The following is a 6,572-nucleotide window of genomic DNA, read 5'->3' as shown; positions in this document are numbered from 1 at the left end:
AGATAACCAGACAGGCCCCATTTATGTATTACCTACAGCTGCTTCCACACTTCAGTAGCAGAGATAAGTAGTTCCAGAGATTGTGGTTCACAAAGCCCAAGATATTTATTATCTGGCCCTTCACAGAAAACGTTTGCCAACCCCAGATATAGATGTTTAGGTAGCATAGGTTGATAAATATTCTGTAGGATTGGCCAGCTCCTAGCTATAGAGGGCTTGGCAAAGTCATGAGAGAATGTAATGAATTCATTGAAGCAAATAAAAAGCCAAACTTATAAATAATTCACCTTTCCTTAAACTTGTGGTAGGTTGTTACAGTGACAGCCCCCAGTGAACCATGCTTACCATATTCCTGCCCTTTCATAATCTCTTTCTACACTGACTCTTGAGCTTGGCCATGTGACTTGCTTGGCCTAAACAGAACATCAACCATGAAACCAGCAGAAATTTAACAAGTGCTTCCTCATTGGAGCATCCCCTCTTTGATCTCAGCATGGAAAAAAAGTCTGGAGTCTTACTTCAAAAGTGGCCACGTAAAGAATTGAGGTGTCCCAGCCAACAGCCCCAGCTAACCACCACATGTGTGAGTGGGCCTGTTTTGGACCATCTAGCGCCAGTCAAGTCCCCAGAGAACTGCAGCTGCATGAGCAACCCCGAGATGAGACCAGCACGTGAACGACCAGCTGGAGTCAGTCCAAATTGCAGATCATGAACAAATAAAATGATGGTAAGCTACCAGGTTTGAGGGGTGGTTTTTTAATGCGACAGTAGATAACTGATACAACACCCTAGCTAAAGGACATCTGATAAGGGATCAAGAGCATCACCTACAGACAAGGAAGTACAGTCAGTATGTCTAAACATTAAAAACTATCCAAAAAATGGAACCTGTGGGATACCGAGCAAGCACCATTAAGGACTCAGGATTTCCCTTTCTTTAAACTCTTGAAATAGAATAAAAAACAAAACCTTTTGCTTTCTGTCTAGAAAATGTTAGATGCATTTATGCATCTATAATGGACTCATGTAAAATAATGAACTCATGTTTCTATAGAATCCTTTTTATTCCTTTCTGTCTCCCCAGACAAAAAGATCTCTCACATCCTTGGGGTTTTTTTTTTCTTTTTGTTTGCTGGAGGATTCAAAGGCTAGTGTGGATTTTCTAGTATGAGCTTTTTATTCCTTTCTGTCTCCCCAGACAAAAAGATCTCTCACATCCTTGGGGTTTTTTTTTTTCTTTTTGTTTGCTGGAGGATTCAAAGGCTAGTGTGGATTTTCTGGTATGAGTCAAATAACTGTGACAAGCTAGTGATTTTAAGGCAAAATATTATAACGAGAGAAAGTTGTGGCTTAAGTAGCTGTTGGAGGTGCATAGATGGGACAGCATAGCGTGAAACAAAAAAGGAACCCCAAGTGCTAAGGTTCTCACACAAGATTCCCGCGCTAACCACTGGACAAACCAGTGCTGGCCTTCCTGCTAGAGAAGGCGGCAAAGGGCTCTTGTCTGTGGCCAGCAGGCTGTGGGTGTGAGGGCTGCGTCCAGAGTGGCGGCGGCGGCAGCAGGAGGTCCCTCTTAACTTTTTATTTCATCCCAGCACTACCTCTTAAGACACGTGCAGTCATTTCAAAGCAGCCTCCTGGAGACCCACACCAGCCTACGGTGGCTCCGGAAGCCAACAAATGCCTCTAGGTACAGGTTAAAGAAGGAAGAGAGAAGTTGAATGTCAGTGAAAAGAGAAACATCATTACATGGAGTATAAATTATAAAGGAAACAAAAATATCTACTAGATGTTCAGAAAATCCAGCTACAAAACCAACAGGTCATTTTCAGCTCGTAATGAATTTAATGGAGGGAGACCATGAGGATAGTCCTCTAAACTGCAAGCTCATTCATTCATTCAACAAATATTTACTGTCTAAATATGTGCCATGCCCTGTCATGGGCTCTATAGATATAACAGTAGACACTACTGACATGATTCCTGCCCAAATAAGGTTTCTTCTTGGGAGAGAGATGAAAAGTCTACTCGTAAATAAAATAATTACAAGTCCTCACGTGTGCTGGAAGGAAATAAACAAGCTGGGCTAGAGAACACACGATAGGACGGCAAAGAAGAGCCATTGCTCTCGGAGGGCAGCACCTGTGTCGTACTCAGGTGTGTGCCTCTCACGGTGTTTGTGCATTTGAATACAATGTCTTGGCCTCAGGAAGACAACCTCCACATGGTTAGACTTTTTCCACATTTCAATTTATGGGATTGTAACATTGATGCAGGCTAAAACATGGGAAGAAGGATGGCCAATGCCAGCAGCATGGGGACCATGGTAGATGCTGAGCAGACCCACAGGGGAATGGCCTGTCCCCTGCTAATGGCCCTGCCTTCAGGGTGGGCAAAGGATCTGGCTCCCAGCCGTCTCTCTGCAGTGCACTCTGCTCACTCATCAAGCGCCAGCAGCAGGTCCCCATCCTGATGGGTTCTGCCCCACAGCTCTCTAACTAGACTGCACTAATGGGACCACGCGGGAAACAGAAGCCTGCTCCCTCTGTGGGGAGCTAATAATCCTTGCAGGTCCAGGGAGAAGATGGCCAGTATTTCACTTGCTGCAAAATAGGAATGTGGTACCCAGGCTCTGTCACACCATGGAGGCTGTTTTCTAATATCTGCTTGTCTCCATGGACCCCAAGCGCAGATGTAATGGAGAGTTAGTTATCTTTTCTCCTTCCTTTTCTTTTTGAATGTGCCATTGCATAAATCCTGTAACTCATCTCTGTTCAGTAGCTCTATAAGTTTAAATCTTGTTTCATGTCATTATTAGCAATTCTTTTCATAAGATAATAATCAATAAAAAAAAATTAAACCTGGACATTAGCCACCCAGTTGTCACAGACAACTGAAACGTTTACTAGGGAGATATTGCTGTGGATAGATAGGGCTGGAAGACAAAAAATTTCTCTGAGGATAACCGAACCAAATGCATGACGTTTTGGTTGTGTGACCCAAGTGGATTATCTTTTAAAAGATTAAACACCTTCATTTCAGAAGGTTAAAAGGGGGTGACTTTAAAAGGCAGTCTTACTGGTTAAATATTAGGGAATTTTAAAAAAAAATCTAATATCTCTGGCCCAGAACATTTTCATTTGATGAAATTTATGTCTGTGTTCCTGAGATGTTCTTTATTATAAGAGTCAGATATATGACTTAACATGCCTGCTACATTAGAAAGTGTAGAACAAAGGGAAGGTGTCTGTGTGTATTGTTTCTCTTGCACAGTTACTTCTCTGGGTTAAGGACAGCCTTGTGGTTCCTGACATATTTTTAGGAAAGGATTATGTTTAGAGTTTTGCCATGTCGTGAATCAAATTGACAATCTTTTTGCCAAAAATCACGGCTATCTTTTGGCCACACTCTTTCTCTTTGAAGTTGTCTCTTTGTGAGGGAGGAAAAACTGTACACTTTCTTAAGCCTATGGGCTAATTATGTCGAAGGGGAGGGCGTGGAAGCAGATTCTAATTATAGGGATGCTGAACCGCTCAATCTGACTACGTTGGAGCAACGCTTTCTTTTTTCACACTGTGTTGTGTTGTCCTCTGCACACACAGAGAGATGTCAGTCCTTCCTAGCACAGGTTTCTCGTATTTGCAGTTGGCTGAGTGGAAGGGTATTTCCTGGCAGACCAGGAACAATTCTGATACCAGTGACCAAGATCCTTGTATTTAGAAGCATTTCCATCTGCATTAGTCTGATTTCTGTTGCTTATAACATAATACTTGAAACTGGGTAATTTATAAAGGAATGAAGTTTATTTTTTACAGTTTTGAAGGCTGGGAAGTCCAAGGTCCAGGAAACACGTCTGGTGAGGGCCGCCTTCTTGGTGGGAGCTCTGTACAGAGTCCCATAGCAATGCAGGGTATCACATGGCAAGAATGGCAAGAGCTAGAAAGCCAAACTTCTCTCCTTATAAAGCCACCAGAACCATGGCCATGACAACTCATTAAACCATCAGCCCATTATTCCATGAGTAGATCAGTCCATCAGAAGGGCACGGTCCCTGCAATCCAATCACTTCTTAAAGGCACCACCTTCTACCCACCATATTGGGGGTTAAGTTTGAACATGAGCTTAGGGGGACATTCAATCCACAGCACCATCCAATGAAAATTGATAAAAAGGTCCTCATCACCCAGCCCTGCTTCCTTCCCCCAATATGCTGAATGGGTCTCATAAGGTACAATTGAGATCATGCACACCCTCTGCAGAATAACCCAAACAACTCGATGCGTAGCAACAGTGAGCCCAATTTCAACTAGATTTACTAAAGGAGTAAAACATGTTTGAGGGTAATCCAGTAAGAAGCAAGCACTGAGAGCCCTGATATCACCCCGATTTTGGAGAACAAAAAGGTTATGAAATGATTCCAGGGTGTTTACAGATGGACAACCTGTGTTGAGAAAGCAGTTGTGTTACGTTTTAGGAGATCTAAAAGCATCCTGTTTCCAGTCCCAACAAGCGAGGGCTCTAGGAGTGTGGAAATGTGAGCAAGAATACCCTGGAAGCAAGAATGTTAGTCCAAGCTGAAATAGTCCTTCTGCATCCCAACTCCTAAGGCACTTGTATTTCATCCTCAAGGAAACAATCCCGCAAAAAAAAAAAAAGCAGCCACACCGTCAAAAAATGAACACAAGATGCATCGTGTTTATGACAGAAGTCTCGCCCTTATTGGAGAGAGAAGTTGGCACAACAGTCTAGAAGAGTCCTTTACACAGATGCTAGATATTAAAACTAGAAACAGCAACCTGAGAGCCAGGTCAGGCGTACAGAAAATAAGGACTCTTCACTTGGCTTAACTATCACTTCTGGGGGAAAGCTCCTTAATCCACTTCTTTCCTGAAATCTAACACAAGTTCTGGGCCCTTAACTTCAACTACCTTCTACATCAAAAATTAAACTAACCGTCTTCACTCAAAGAATACATTCCAAATTTAATGTTCGTTAAAAGTAACGAATCAAATATATGTCACAATATCATTCCTTTAATCATGTAGATTTAAAACCCATCTTTCCCCGGTGGCTACTCTCTCAGTGTCGTCTCCTGCAGTCATTTCTTCCATAAACCCCCACTGGCTGAGCGTCTCTCTCCATTCTCACTGTCGCCCCCTCTGCAGGCCCTGATACTCTCACAACCCCCAGCAGGAAGTTCCTCCCACTCCAACGCTGGTGTCCTCCATTCAGACTAACATCCCACTTCTACCAGTTCACCCCTGTTACAGATTGAATTATGCCCCCCCAAAAGATATGTTGAAGTCCTAACCCCCCAGTACCTCAGAATGTGTCCTTATTTGGAAATAGAGTCATTGCAGATGTAATTAATTAAGATGAAGTCATACTGGAGTAAGGCTGGCCCTTAGTCCAACATGACTGGTGTCCCTAGAAGAAGACAGTGTGACAATATGAGTGCAGAATGCCATGCGAAGATGGAGGCAGAGATGAGTGATGTAGCTTCAAGCCAAAGAATGTGAAGGATGGGCGGCCACCATTAGAAGCTAGGAACGGGCAAGTAAGGATTCCACGCAGAGTCTCAGCGGGGCATGGCCCTGCTGACACCTGCGTTTCTGACTCCTGGCCTCCAGAACTGTGAGACAATACATTTTCACTGGATTAAGCCACCCAGGTTGTGGTGCTTTATGATGGCAGCACTAGGAAACTGATACCACCCCCTTCCTTTCTAAAGCCTTCAGTGGCTCCCTGTTCCCCCAGCACATCAAGTTCGATGCTGCGGCGGGGCTCTGGAGGCCCTGCACCTTCCCGTCTCATCCTCTCTTTACAAATGTATCTCCCACTGTTTCTTCACGACCTTCTCCAGACTCCAACCCACACTTCTTTCTCCCTTCTTCAAAGTCCTGCTGCCTTTGTCTCCACTCACTGCACCAAGTATGTTCATTTCTGCCTTACTTATTAGTTTATCAGCCCATTGAGAGATACGCTATGACTTATTTTTATTTGCAATCTCCCCTGAGCACACAGATACTCTAAATACCTATAGATGAATTGATCCAGTAGCCTTTGCACAAATGTTGCCCTTGACCTGGCATACCTGGGTAGACTATGAACTACATGCCAAGAACCACTGTTCTAATCTTTGTGTCCCCAGTGCCCAGCACAGTGTCTGGCATTTCATAGACATTCAATCAATGTTTTGTTTAATTCATTTTAAAAATTCAGCCTCCAGGCATACGTTCTGGGTCCATCCTGGGGAAAGTGTGTCCGCCTTCTTTCAAAGAACTTGCTAATGAAATATCTTCTAGTTCTTCAGACAAAGGTGGCTGAAGAGGGAGGAAAATACCATTCTCTTTCTCCAGTAGCCTCACTAATAAACCATTAGATGTGCCCCAGCCCAGAGCCCCAGGGAACCTTATTAGTCCCCTGTGACCCGTCCTAGAGGACAGCCCTCCTCACAGTAACCAAACTTCCTGTTTATTAATACATTACAGGGCTTGTTCTTCCAACCCCATTGTTACCTGGGCTTCCAGAGCCCTTTGAAAGCATAAATAAATGATAGCCAGCTGGTCTCC

The sequence above is a fragment of the Galeopterus variegatus genome, unplaced genomic scaffold (genome assembly GCF_000696425.1).
Source record: "Galeopterus variegatus unplaced genomic scaffold, G_variegatus-3.0.2 Scaffold1358, whole genome shotgun sequence".
Lineage (NCBI taxonomy): Eukaryota > Metazoa > Chordata > Mammalia > Dermoptera > Cynocephalidae > Galeopterus > Galeopterus variegatus.
The sequence above is the reverse complement of the archived record's forward strand: the minus strand, read 5'-3'. Positions refer to the sequence as shown.